At 45.3% G+C, this 14,899-nt stretch overlaps 1 protein-coding gene across 7 annotated transcripts in view; it reads right to left on the reverse strand.

Moving 5' to 3' along the window:
- The window catches only part of fmnl2a (formin-like 2a), a 53,908-nt gene that overhangs the window by 32,728 nt on the left and 6,281 nt on the right, over positions 1-14,899 (reverse strand). The window lies entirely within an intron of this gene.

Genomic DNA, 14,899 nt, shown 5'->3' on the forward strand with positions numbered 1-14,899 from the left:
TGCGTATCATCCGCCGACCGAACACAAATACGCACCCGGGTGCAACGCGCATAGAGATCGCACTGCTTTCCAGGAGACGCGATTCCTCTTTGTATCAAATGAATAATTTCGTAGGAGACGCCATGCATCAAATGCCAAAATAAAATTGGACCTTTCCACAGACCCACAGCAACCTCCTTGAGCATCTAATTGGGTCCAGAAGGAAAAGCGGCACACCGAATTTGTACGCTTTGGTCATTGGGTATTTTTGTTCACACAGATACTACACAATGAAGTAATGCAATTTTCATTTGGTCAAGAACGCCCATAATCTTTGCGAACATTCAACTTTCTCTGCTCCCAGTCCATTACCACTCATGGCGAATTTATAGCTTCGTTATTTTATTAATCATCACCTATTAACTTGCCATCCCTACAAAGCACTCCGTTTCAGTCACACGCAGAGGATATGGATGTAAACACCTGTCTGCTCGACTATGTATATCATTACATCTATGCTGCTTGAGAGAATACAAAATAGCCTCCATATTACTGGGGATATGATGATGTTCATTATAGAAAAGGATTTTAAATGTTATACATGCTTCTCTAAGAACAGCAGCAAAGAAGCAAAGACATGCTTAGTTCACCAGGATACTACAAAATTGAGTTTCTGAAAATTTCACAGTAGCTGGAGGGGGGTGGAAACATATTTTCATGTGTCACTAAAACCTGGTGTACTTGCTGGTTGATACTTGACAACGCAGGTGATAAGACCATAAGGAAACGTAACGCAAAATTACAAAAGCAATGCCAAAATAGAATAAACGCTCGGCGGCAAAACAGCAATTTTTTGTGCCGACGAGCTCACGTTCACATCTAAGGAACTGCGACATCTGGACTGTACATGTAAGGATAACACCTCACGCCGTCACCTAGTTAGCAAAGAGCCCACCCCCCCCCGCCAAACTTTAAAAACATCTGCTTTATGCAACTGCTCCAAAAGCTGTTTCGGCTTCACACCCCTATGTAAACTCCACGCTGGTGCCACGATGCAGCAGTATTTTCATCCTCCGTCTTCCAGCGCACATAAAAGCCGCACCCTACTTGAAAACAAACTGACACTTGCACAGTGATATCACCCCTTTTCCCATTTAATCAAAAACATCAGCACACAGTCGCTGTTGGACATGAGATCACAATTTTCCCCGCGCTAACTTTAACGCGCTGCGCTACTGCCGCGGCTTGTGAAATAGGGTGTTTAAAACACGGCCGCGCACTTGGGATGAGAAACACTAGTGAACGTCGTTGGCGACACCCCCTCCCTCCCCCTCAACCTTTACGGGAGGATTGCACCATTTTTACATCTCTGCTACGTTAACGGACACACGTTCACGATGAACTGAAATATGTTTCATAACACTAATGCAGAAACTGTTAGATGAGCTCATCACGCCCTATAAAGAAAAGTATTTCTCCATTAAAAGGACCTTAAGGAATTGTGACCTTAACATTCTAAGTCGCTTTGGAGAAGAAGCGTCAGCTAAATGAATAAACATAAATGTAAGGGAAATGTGGAGCTGTAGAGAGGGTACGTGATAGAGTTGCGAATAAGCTCCTGACATTCTCCACACGTGATCAGTGCAATAAAAAAATTTGAAGAAGAAAAAAAAAAAAAAAAAAAAAAAAAAAAACACACAAAATCAGAGCTGGTATTAATATTTAAAAATTAGAAACTGCTGGTGGTGGTAGTGACACTTACCAGTGAACCATATGATGTCAAAGTTAAGCAATGTTTCTATCTAATGAAATTATTCGCAATAAAAATAGCCATCAAAGTGAAAATGATATGCAATACTCTTCCAACATTTTGACTTTTAAAAAAAAAATCAATAACTATAATGCAGCTACTCGCCCCCATTTCCACTCATATAGAGTCATGTTTATGAGGAAAACATTCCCCCTCCCAATTTTTTTTTTCTTCCAAGTAATTTTTTTTTGTCAAGTGGGAGAGCAAGGTACCTATATATGATGCAGGTCTTCCAGGTTTATTTTGTATTTACAAAAAGGGAGAGTAATGTTTAATGGGAAAGTAATTTGAATATTTTATCAATTTTACTATTCTGTCCGTTTCAAACTTCTCTTATTTTACTGGGGCACATTTTCACTGTAACAAGGTAAACAAGGCTTTTGCAATGTCTTTCACAACTTATCACAGCTAGAAGCCATCAAAAATTCATCACTCCAGCTGAACTTAAGATAAACAGTTAAGCACTACATTTACATTTATCCTCTCAGCAAACTTTTCTCTCCAAAACAACTTACAATGGTTAGGGTACCTACACTTATTCAGCCATTTATACAGCTGGGTAATTTTACTGGATCAACTTAGAGCGAGAGTATCTTGCTCAAGGGTACTACAGCTAGAGGTGGGATTTGAACCTGCAACCTTTGGGTCCAAAGGCAGGAGCTGTAAGCCCTACACTGAAAATAAATAAATCGCTTGGCATTTTAACACCGATACACAGTTGGCAGTGTAGTGTTTAAGGCTGTCACCTTGTAATCTGAAGGCTGCCAGTTCAAACCCCTGCTCCTACTGTAGTACCCTTTATCAAGGTACTTACCCTGAATTGATACTGTTAGAATACACTACTGTATAAACTGGTACAAGATCACAAAAGACTAAGGTGGAACTAGCTAAAAACGATAATGTCTAGCGATCAGAATACAAAATCTGTACTATCCATTTGTTTTAATTGTTCCAAAATGCTGCACATACACATCAGTAATGCATTACACCAAAACAGATAAACATGGGTCATGCCTGCTCATTATTAGGCTATTTTGTCTCACACAGGAACAAGAACAGTGCAGCATGAGCAGGTGTTCTCCAAGAGCGATACATGACTCCTCCTGGATAAACAAGCAGGCTACATTGCGTACGGTGCTTTTGCAAATGCACACTGCAAGCAAGGCAAGTGGTGAAGTCCTTTCACAACAGTTCTTTAAATCACAAAACGCCGGATCCTGAAAAACTAGACGAAAACTGACGTCCAATAATTCTACTCTCCAGTGGAGTGTCAAGCTGAAGTCTTCAGGAGACTCAAAAATACACAAGTTATGAGGGAATTACCTTTGGTTTATGCGTGTGTGCACATGTGTCTGTGTTTAAGTCTTTCCAGTATCAGTTACATTCCATGCTAACTTTAAAAAAATAAAAAAAAAAAAACAAAATTAAATTAAACTGTGAGCAGTATGATTTTCTTCTAGGCCTCATACTCAATAGTGAGATAATGCTCTGTTAAACACACAACTTTAATATGGGTAATTCGTGTTTTGAATGCTTGGTGGGGCCATCACTGGGTATGCCAAGGTCATTTCACAAAGAAAATGTCCACGAACAAAATTTATAATCATTATCTAGCTGCTTAGTTGGCACATTCAAGCAACTAACAATTTTGGGGTATTTTCCTGGAGCAGTTCCGGCATTCACATAAGCCTTCTTAGACCGCATTTTTTTTTTCTCTCTCTCTTTTTTTTTTTTTAAGCTAAGCTGAAAGTCAGCCGAACTGTGTAGACTGTCACTTTCAGGACTTTCCACAGTAGAGAGGACACTTCTGTAAAATGTGGCACACGACTGAGGACATGCACCTCGCAAAGTACAATTCGCTGTTTTGGTACCTCTTTTTCTTCTTACATCTCTTCCTCGTCACTCCGATACATCACACAGAGAGGCACCGAAAAGACTGGAGAACTTAAGTTTTTGGATCTTGTCCCAAGTGAACTTGCTAAGCAAATCCTGAGTACGTAGAGAGGAGGATACAACAATTCCTCTGAGCCAAGCTAAAGCAGCTAAAAGTTACCGATGGTGCGGGGTGCAGAAATACTCCAGCGTCTCTAGAAAGCTAAAAGCACACTGGTACATGGATGTAGGAGCAAACGAAAGCGACGTATACGCGTAGCAATTGGTTTTCCTGCCACTGCCGAACTAAACGCGCTCAAGAATAAGGATGACCGAGACGCACCCAAACCACTCCGAGCGGGTGAAACGGGACACCGGTCGCATCCGAGTGCGGGGGTGTGGCTGCGATGCAAGGCGCGGCACGGATGATGATCTGTCGCACGGGCGAGGTCGCCTCGTGGTTTCCCAGGGCTTCCTCAAGGTGCCCCACGGGCAGCCAGCCGCTAACGGAGCCCGCGAGTTTTCGGCGCGACGATTTCCGTGAGCTCATGCGAAGCCCTACAGGCTGAGATAGCCCTAACCCATTGCATAACGAACATCACGAATGGTCATAAAGCCCTTTTCGCAGGTGTTCTGGGGGACGTGTGCTGCTTAACTTGATCTCATTATTGACATGGCAACCAATCGCAATAAAAACATGGCCTTGTGAACAGAAAAGGGATTCAATAAATATATTCCAGATTGTTCGGAAGTTAATTTCCCTGCAGAAATGGTGGGCTCTCTTGAAGTTCATAGAACCAAAACAGGGGGAGGGGGGGGGGGACTATGTTAATGTAGGATTTATTTTAAATATCTGTTCCATGTCACTGCTGCCCCCACATCCTCTCCAACCCTCTCAAAGCCTCGACCGATGGGACCCAGGAGAGTCCAGGGTTAGTGGGAAAAGAACATGCCCGTCACTCAGCGGCCAAAGCAACACGCTGGTTTATCAATTCAACATGCAATGGGGCTCAGAAACCTCTATAAATTTTAGAGAAAAAATAAACTCTATAAAGTGATATGGTGAAAATCAATAGAACGCAGATAGGAGCAGCTGTCGGGGGCAAGGCGGGGGGGGGGGGCTTTACGGTCGGCCATTTCGGGGAACGCAGTTGGTTCCAGAAAAAGGCCTCTCCTACTGCAAGGCTCCTTTGCATTCTCACATTACTGCTTTACCTCACCGTTTCCTGAGCAGCTGGCCCAGGTCGGGCTTTCTCAGGAATGTTACTAACGACAGAAAGATAACGGTTTCATTAGTGCCCAAGGAGCGCGAGCGAGAGACAGACCCCACAACCCCCCCAATTCAGCAACCGATAACGACACTGCTGCGCATTAATGCCTCTCATCGGAACGCAATTCAAAGGGGTCCCTATTTCTTGCTCTCTCCACACCCACGTTCACAACCTGAAGAATTTCTTTAAACTCGACGGGAAACGATGACGCATTCCAGAAAGAGCTGCGGGTCTCGGGAGGTTCGCCGCCGCGCTCGACGTTGGAGACGCGAAGCCCCACGCGGCACCTGTTCGAAGGCCGTTCCGCAAAATGCACGTCCTTCCCGGAGGATGCCGTACAGCCGCGCTCAAGCGGTCAACGAGCCCACTTCTGAAAGAAAAAGGCTGCGGCGGTTCGGCGACGGGAACAATGAGACGAGTCGAGGGCTCTGCCGCTCAGGCTGCTCGTATCGGGCTCGAGAGCCACGGCTCAATTACCTACGAGACCAGTAATCCCGTAAAGTTACTGCACGGTGTCACATGGAGAGCCAGTTGGTCACGCAAAGCAAACCCTCACGCTGGGCTATCCCTGCAGATTACCCAGAATCCCCTCGGCCTGCTCCGCCACCCGGACCCCACCCGCTCACATGCTGCCAGACCCTCGGGGCTCTTCCCCGATTAGCACAGCGTGCCGCCCTAATCCTTTAATTTCTGTTGGGGCGCAGGTGTCCCCCGTCTGTCGGCAGATTAACCGTGTAATCCAGAGGGCTCCCGTGGGCCCAACGGGCCAGGCCTCCTGCACATCCTGACGTGTTTTTGTGCGCAATCTTCCCGCACAAGTGTGTCCATGCATGCTTTGGTGCGCTTCGCTAGTGGTTGGGGGCACTGATAGTGTTTCACGAAGAAACCCAATTAGCGAAACGGGATCAATTTCACGGTACTGAGAAAACGTCCATGCCCTTTGAGAAATGAGACACACGCTCTTCAAAGCAAAACCCAAAACACCTGAAAGGAACCCGAACTGCACCCTTTTACAGTTTAAAATAAGCGCATAAAGTGCGATAAGACTACCATTAGTCAAACACAACGTCCCTTCAGCGATGCACCGGATCTTGAAAACTACACATGTATTAATCTGACGCAACGAGATCATTTCAACACTATTTCAGAGCAGCTTACCAATGTGTCAAATTGGCTTGACGGTGTACAAACTAGTATTTTGGCTGAGATGTACGTCGCTTTGGAGAAAAGCGTCTGCTAAATGAATAAATGTACATGTGTATCAAAAATCACTCAGTCCATAATCACCATCTATAGAGAGACTGAAGAAATCTTGACACAAGAGACTCCACGGTGAAGATGTTTAAAAAAAGCTTTTTTATTAAAGTGACATAATATTCATAATCGTACAAGATACAATTGCCTCCTTCATATATAACGGCGTATCGGATTTGCGCGAAAAGATAATACAGGTCTCTACGCTGTAATAACCTCAAAACACAGAATTACAATGGATTACGGAATGAAACTGCAAAAACTCCACGATGAACAGTGACCAGAACCAAACTAATTATCTTTTTAGACACTAATCCGATGTTTCATCATTTGTGAAACACACATTGCCACACACTAGACATTATTCCGCAGTGGAAGGACCTTCAGAAATAAAGACTTTGTTATGTCCTTGTGTTTCAACACAGCTTTTAACACCTTCTCAGCACCATTCCTGGTTTCTTGAAAAAGCCATTCAAAGCGCAGCAGCACTGCAGTCTTCTCCCAACTTGCTTGCACTCAACTGCGGCAAATCTCAATCAGAGCAGCAATGCAAAAGCTCATGCAATTAGCTTTAATGGCAGTCACTGGCACTGATTAACTCCACATTGTTCAAAGGTTCTCATTCTACCCAAGAGCAGTGAACTTCTGACACACAACACGTGGCCATTAAAGCTGTAAGAATCCCGTTGCAAGGAACTGGCAATAAATCGCCTCTAATTACCGCAGTTATTGCTCTGAAACACAATAACTGCCACAGTCACCAGCGTTCTCTTGGCAGCAACCGACTTGAAAGTGTCATCTTTCCTGCGAGTCTGCGGGCTACTGAAAGGTGTGCCATGTTACCCTATTCGGGACAGACCTGGAGACTTGGCCTTCTAATTACAGCAAATGGCAAAATCAAGATCTTACAAAAAGCATTCAAGGCATTTAGTTTCCAAAACTTGCAAAGATCTCCAAAACCGATAAACCTGCGGAACTGTGCAAGAACTCATTAATCCCCCACTTTTAAGGTTCATTAATCTAGTGGTAATACAGAAAAATGGAGAAAAGCCACCATAATTCCAGCCGGAAACATGCTGGGCTTTCATCTATGTGCATATGGCAGAGCACCGTCTGTAACCGTTTCCTCCTCCGGGAGGTCGTCTAACGACATCAGGTTTAAGGAGACGAGAACATCAACTCCAGGGTCCTTCTCGAAACTCGCTGGCAGAAGATGAGGCAAGAGAGGGTGAGGAGAAATCTGGAGCAAATGGGCAATATGCAATGCTGCAAATGCCTTTCAACATCCTACCGCGTTCATGCGAAGGAAAGCACAGCAGCAAACCTCAAGAGTACCGGTAGTTTGATCATTACCGGCGGTACTCTGCGCATCCACCTGCACGCCGCATTTGTCATCACTTTGCTTCTGGGTACCCAGACCTTAGCCGGGCCCCTCTGCTTTGGGGCCTTGCGTAACACCATGTGGGAACCATTACAGCTTTCACCCACATACTTAGTTGCATGGAGCACATGGGGAGCGTTTCTCAGACTGACTGAATTGTGGGTGGTCACCTTGCCAACCGAGACCCAGCCTTGAGAACAAGGGTAAACACCCCACAATGACATCTGTGTGGGTTCAACGCAACCATTGCAAAAAAGAAGAGGGTTTATTGCTTGGGCTGCTAAGAACAGCCTATGAAACACAATATGCCACTCATTTCATAGAAAATGAGTTACAGGTGAAACCAGGCTCTACAAAACGTAATATAAAGGATTGAACCTGTTCATCTTGACTATCGTAGCTTCTCAGGGAGCGAATAAAGATTTGGTTACATGTAGCTTAGCAAACACCACGGAAAACTGAGGTAAATTACAGTAGCCACCTCCTGATCCTTTCAGACTACATTAGGTAACGAGGTTTCTGTATGGACACACCGCTGAGTCAAGCGGAAAACTAGGGGAAATTTTATTTTCTGATAAAAGCACAGACAACAGCTAGGGTTTCAACTGGGTTAAACAGAAATAAGTCACACGTGACCTATCCAGTCTGATTCCTTATTAAGGCAGCGAGTGTGCATTTCCAGGAATGAATCCACTGTCACCATATGTCAGATGGCAGTACAGAATACATATCATTTCAAAAAGTCAGCTATACCGTTTTGTGTTCCTTAATTCCCGTTCCAGGAATAGCAGCCATAAAAGCGACTAGGTGCCGATACAACTGGTTTGATTTTGAGCCATAACTAGTGTATTCATTTTCTTGCCAGTTCTGCACAACAGCTTATTAGCTACCTCACCCAGCTCTTCAGGTTTTAGTGAAATAAAGCAGAGAGGAAAACAGTCTTTTTCAGAATAAATTCCTGCACTGTAGCTATGGTTCCAACAACCAAAAGGCAGAACCAGATCAATGCCTTTTTGAGCCCACTAGGTTAAAAGTGAAAAGGATCATACATCACACAAATAAATAATGAAACCAAAATCATTCATCCCCACTAAAGGGTGACCAGGAGATACAGCAGGAGGACCTGGAGGACCTGAACCCCCCCCCCACAGGTCCACCACCATTAGCCTTGCCAAAGCCCGGTCACATTAACCCCACAGTCACATGTCACTGATCAGGGAGATACGAGAAGTCCAATGGCCAACCCAAGAACCGTAGGGAACCGAGGCGAAGTCCAGACAGCTGCAGGTGCCGACTGGTCCGATCACACACACAACAACACACAAAACTGACAACTCAGCAGGGGCCAAACCTGAACTTCCGTCAACTATCCATTTCTTCAAAAAGCTGGAGTTCTGTTACTAACTGCATTTCAGAAATTTGCATTTCTTCCGTGATGAACTGTGTGGGGGAAGGAGAAAGTGAAAACTCTTCATTCAAACACAGAATTGGCCCTGAATGAAAGCTAGTAAAACAGCACGTAGTGTAGGGCTTAGAGCAACTACCTTGGGACCTAGAGGTTTGAATCTCATCTCCTGCTGAAGCACCCTTGAGCAAGGTACTCTGCTTTCTTAAATAAAATTAAAAAAATCACAGGTAGCTTGACATTAAAGGTTGCTTTTAGCACCAGCTAAATATAAATACAAGTCAGTCTTACTCAGGAATAGCCCAGTAGAGAACAGATTTTATATCTGGAAAAAGATGTCTGGGAAAACCTGCATATCTCTCAGATGTCTGTATTTGCCATGTTGCCAAGGGACAGAGCAGTGCGATGACTTACCGCAGACTTGTGTAACTTTACACAGTGCAGCCAACTGCTCCTGACATGTGCAATGATGGCAATTGGGAAGGATTTTTCTATCTAGTGAAATCAAGTTTTGCAATAACATAATGGTCAAAGGAGACCTGATGCTGCTCAGATTATGCTGTTGTCTGTAGTAGCTTTTTAGACGTTTGAACAGATGGATAGCAGAAATTGCCCCGAAAAACAAGTCCCTCCCAAGGACCTGAACTGGAAACCTTCAGTTTACAATCCATGTCCTTCACATCATCATCTGCTTCTTCCTACAACACTGCCAAGTGCACAGATGTCCTCAAAACACAACTGCAGAGTTCTCTCTCTCCACCTGGCCTAACGTGGGGTTATAGAGAAACACGTCCAGAACAAGGTCTGAGAGCTCAAGCACTGATTTCATTTCAGGCAGCTGCACAGATGAAGTCCGGTGCAGTCAAAACGGCTCCAAAAACCCTCCACAGTCCCAATGCACTCGCGACATCGCAATGAGGCGACGCAGCCACACCAAGAAGCTTATTTGTGGAGGGGGGGGGGGCAGACCCACGGGACATTAGATATATCCACGGTCTCAAGAAACACTGGCTAGACAACAACAAGAGAATAAGAATTAACAGGGATCGCACTCTGAACGGTCCAGCTGGATCAACGGCAATCGCGACGGAAGGACTGAAAGTCACGTGAAGCGAATGAAGTTAACCGGGGGATGCCCTCCTGCCACCATCGAACTCCATAAACGGAACAAAAGGATGCTTTACATGAAATAAGAGCTGTCGGGTAATGCTATAAACCCCCCACTCCCCCCAGGGTAGAAGAACGGAGCGGGCTGAGGGAGCACTGGGCATGCGCCCGCCATATCAAAGAGGGAGCCCACCTGCTGTGCGGATCAAAACAACTCCTGTTCCCCAACACGGGGCCACATTTCATCTTTTGAAACTGTCCAGGCCAATTTTTGACTGCCATACACACCAGGGAGAAGCTTTTCTCTTGCACGCAGCCTTCAGATCCAACTGCAATGGGGCAAAATACATCAGAAGCACAAGGGATCTTAAGCCATGCTGAAAAGATGAAAAATAAAATACGGGTATGAACAATGGAATACACAAGTACCAGCGATGAACGTGGTACGGGCTGTCGTTAGGATATCCGCCGAGCTTCTTCTCTACGTACTGGGTTAAAGAGCCGACCGCATACTTTCAAAGGCATGACGACACCGCTGCGGCTTTCCAGTGGGATTTGAGTCCCTTGCTTCCCCCCCTTTCTTTATTTCGAGCCCCATCTATCCATTATCTCTTTAATTAAGTGCAATTGATTCCATGTCGAAGGCCCACAACAAACCCACTAAGCTCTCGTGCCCTGTCGATCGCCAGGACTACTGCGGTAAACAAACCCTTACTTCAGCTTCTGCAACGTTTGCCAAATGTTTACACTAAAAAAAAAAAAAAAAAATTTTAACAATGGGGGGGTGGGGGGTTGTTAAAGGACATAAGCAGTCAATGCAGTGTAAAGGTTTGAAGAGCCGTCCACTCATTTTTAAACCCTGCATGAAATATATGTGAAATACAAAATTATACCTCCGAGTGTGTATTTTATGTGAAATTGGAACGCCACACCGTTTTCAGCATTATTACAAATATGCTCCCAAGTAGGTTTTGGGGGTAGTGGCGGCTACATTTCCAACTGAAAATTGCATACATACTGTACAAAAATATGTATTTTGCCATTATAACACCAGAAGAAAAATTACACACACACTTTCAGTATTTATGCACACCTGGCAAAGCTAGAGACACTGAAAGCTGAGCCTTATGAAGCAGCACGGTATTTCTGACAACACCCAAATTGTTTAACCATCAGCAAAAAGGTTACCTTGGAATACCTGCTCAGCTAGCTTTTTAGACAATGTGAAAATAAAAAGATTGCTTACACTTAACATTAGCTGGTGCCTTCTTGCAATAAAGAGTTTAAAGAGAACAGCTGTGGTGCAGCATAGAGCGCCGAGTGGCCACTGCGCTACAGGTAGCTCTCCCATTCACCTCCCATCTGCTCCAAGTTTGCAAAGTAAACAGAGAGTTTAAAACCTGATACCGTGAGCTCCCACAGTAGGCAGTGTATGTACTTAGAAAAAAATGGACAAAGATTTCATGGGCAGGAGGGAGTGCAGTGCTTAGACAAGGTCCCCATCAAAGAACTTTAGATTCAACCCCACCTCCGGATGTAGCACCCTCAAATTCATCAAGGTAGTTACCCTGAGTACACAGTAAAAATTTCAGACCTGGGTAAATAACCAAGTAACGTAGTACAGTATACCTATCCAGCTGTCAGTTGCCTTGAGCAAAGGTCTGCGCTACATGAATAAATGTAATGAAACAACGGGGGTGTGCTGTCCTTCAACAGAACCTACATGTGTCGGAGGCAGAATTTATATATTACATGATTCACTGTAAACCTCTACGCTGCAGCATCTTGAACACAGCTGAAATCTGTCCCAAGATGCAGTATGCAGAGGCCAACAATACAGCGTGTGAAACACTCCAACATCTCAGCAAGCCAGCGAGGACCAATGTAGTGTTAAAATGGCCTGAGGGACCAGAGGCTCTGAAGACACGATAACTGTTAAGTCAGCAGGAAAAAAAACAAAAAAAAAACCTCACCGAATGGACAGCCCTAAAATAAGCCTCATTATCCTATTACACTTCATAAAGAAATGCAGGTGACAACAGGAGGATCCAAAACCACTTCAGAAGATGTGCATCTCCTGATCAAATGCAGCACCACAGTACTGATTAAGAGGCCCACGGTTCCAGCGGCATTTCTCTTCCGCTGCCAAATGGCTGTTTCCCATACGGCGTGCTGACAGCGAGCCAGCGAGAGGCCCGCGGACGTCTGGGGGGGGGGGGGGTAAATACGGGAACGTTACCCCGCTCTCCCTGCACAGCGGCCAGCGTCTCTATTCCCAGGAAGCGCTCGTGTCCCTCGCTGCCGCAGCTAATTGGCCAGGAAGCGCCCAAAAGCTGGAACACGAGGCCGACGGTGGCCCTTCAATCAAAGTCGGAGCTGCCTCCGTGTGCCAGGCCAGGCATCTTGGACCGAGGGGCTCAGACGGCCTGTTGTCCCCGGGGCCAGTACCAGGTGCTGTTCCGCAGATGGGTTGAGCTGGATTCAGTGCAGACGGTCTGGGTTAGAGAGAAAAGCCATTGTCCCTCTGCACCGAGCAGTCAGCATGAATAAGGGCGGTCGTGCTCAGCCAGTGCTGACTGTCTCTCTGAAGGGACCATGCCTAAACTGCAGATTTTCTTTTTTTTTTTTTTTTTTTAAAAAAATGTGCTATCACTAAATACTCATTTTGTTTTTCATTTTTCCTACAGGTGGGTCTGGGGTTCAAGTCCCGCTTGGGGTGGCTCGCGATGGACTGGCGTCCCGTCCTGGGTGTGTCCCCTCCCCCTCCGGCCTTTCGCCCTGTGTTGCCGGGTTAGGCTCCGGTTTGCTGCGACCCAGCTCGGGGACAAGAGGCTGTATAGCGTGTGCGTGTTTTTTTATAAATAGTTAACTTATGAGGGGCTGCGGTAGAAAAATCACTTCCTACACTTAGAGATTCCAACTGCACTGAATTAATAATTTTCAGCTAATTAACTTAACGTTTTCTGTGAGAAACTATAAGAATCTTGAGGAGTCCTAGGAGGTGCTGCGATGACTGAAGGCACAGCGCACGTGTGCGGAGCGGAGGCTGAACCGCGGGACAGCCGTGCGCGTCGCCTACGGCCTGGAACACACCTGAGGGACACGTGGGCACGCCGCCCCTTGCGTAGGGGCTGGCGGCCGTCCCAGAATCCCAGCTGCCGAGGCCAGAGCGCAGCAGGGCCTGGTCCCCGAGGACCGTCCGCTCGCTGCCCAAAGGAGCGCGATCCCCTGTCGGTTTCGAGCCTCGCGGAGGAAGTTGCCTGCTCCTCGCCAAGTTACAGATCTGGGAAACGAGAATATTCCCAACAACAATAAACTTCCTCCAGGACAAGAGCTCTGCTGCGCGTCTTGCGTAACCAAAGGTCCCTTCCAGAAAAGAGCACACAGATTTCATTTGTTTGGCCTTTAAACACGCAACGCGGTGCTTCTCTACTGTTGCATTTTATTTAAAAGCAAAGGTAAACATCCTTTTACATTAAATGGAATGATGGTCATCACACTGTATTACGAAAAAAGTGTTCGCAATTTCAAATTTTGCACGATTATACAAAGTGACAGTAGCAGACTGCTCCTTCGTGACAATTAACATTTGTTATTAGCACAATGAACATGTTCATTAGGAGGAACAGAAAAAACACAAGAAATGCGGCGGTCAAACGAAACACGGAATTATAACGGAACAAAGAGATGAAACTCACTTCAAGACTTGCTGTTCCTCCTCAGCTTGAGGGCAACGGCCCTTAAAATTCATAAGTCCTCTAACACACCACTTCTGCAGAGACTGCTTGAAACCCCAAAAAAAAAAAAATCAGAGCTTGCAGGCTAAATAAATTTCTAACTTTCCCAAAAAACCTATTTTATTACAGTAGCCAACTGGCATAAACAAACAAAAGTGTCACCTCCACTGTTATTATGGTTTCCTGTTCACCTGCAAAACTGCTTACCAAGTAGTCATGCAGCTATAATCAATGTTTATGTCTGGGCACTAAGGCATAACAGACTTCATAAAAGTCTAGAAAATTACATGGTACAAATAAAAGTGTATCAATGAGACTTTTAAAAATCCCTCCACCCAAACTTCGCCCCCAAAATAACGGCTGTTCGGAGGGGGGGAGCTGCTTATAGGTAATCTGGGCAGACAATCGCAGGCTCCAGATACAAGAAACTAAGCCTTCTGCTCCCATAAGGCATTCCTTAATTGCCTAATAAACGTCATCTCTGCTGGTCGGTCTGGGTGGCGAGCGCTGCCGCAAAGAAGGGAAATCATTGTGCTGGAGATGAGGAACAGAACGTTTCAGTGACAAACCCTTGGGTCATCTGGCCGATGAATGAATTCACATTGCTTTTCTGTGGGGGGTCATTCACGCTGAAAAAAATGACTCGTTGCACATAACGTGATGAGTCACCACCACCATTGACTGTACGGAGCGTTTTACTGAGGAACGCTGAAGAAACTACCGTCTACACCAAAATAACGGTCATGTTACTCTACATTAAAGCGTAAATCACTTCTCTGCAAACAGTACACATCTAGGGGGGAGCAGGTGGCACAGCACTTAGAACCATCACCTAGCCCTTCGAGGACAAGGGTTTGAATACTTGGTGTTGCGACAGTACCCTTCTGCCAAGGTATTTACCCTGAATTGCCCCACTAAAAACTATCCAGTTGGACAAAGGGGTAAACTATGCAACTTAGGTACAGTATTGATATAACACACAGTATGGCTAATATCAAAAGGCATTTTCAGAGCAAACTTTTTTCACAACTAATGAATAAATGTTAACAACAGAAGCAATGGAACTACAGCCCTAGAGACATA

This window comes from Scleropages formosus, chromosome 12, assembly GCF_900964775.1.
Source record: "Scleropages formosus chromosome 12, fSclFor1.1, whole genome shotgun sequence".
NCBI lineage: Eukaryota > Metazoa > Chordata > Actinopteri > Osteoglossiformes > Osteoglossidae > Scleropages > Scleropages formosus.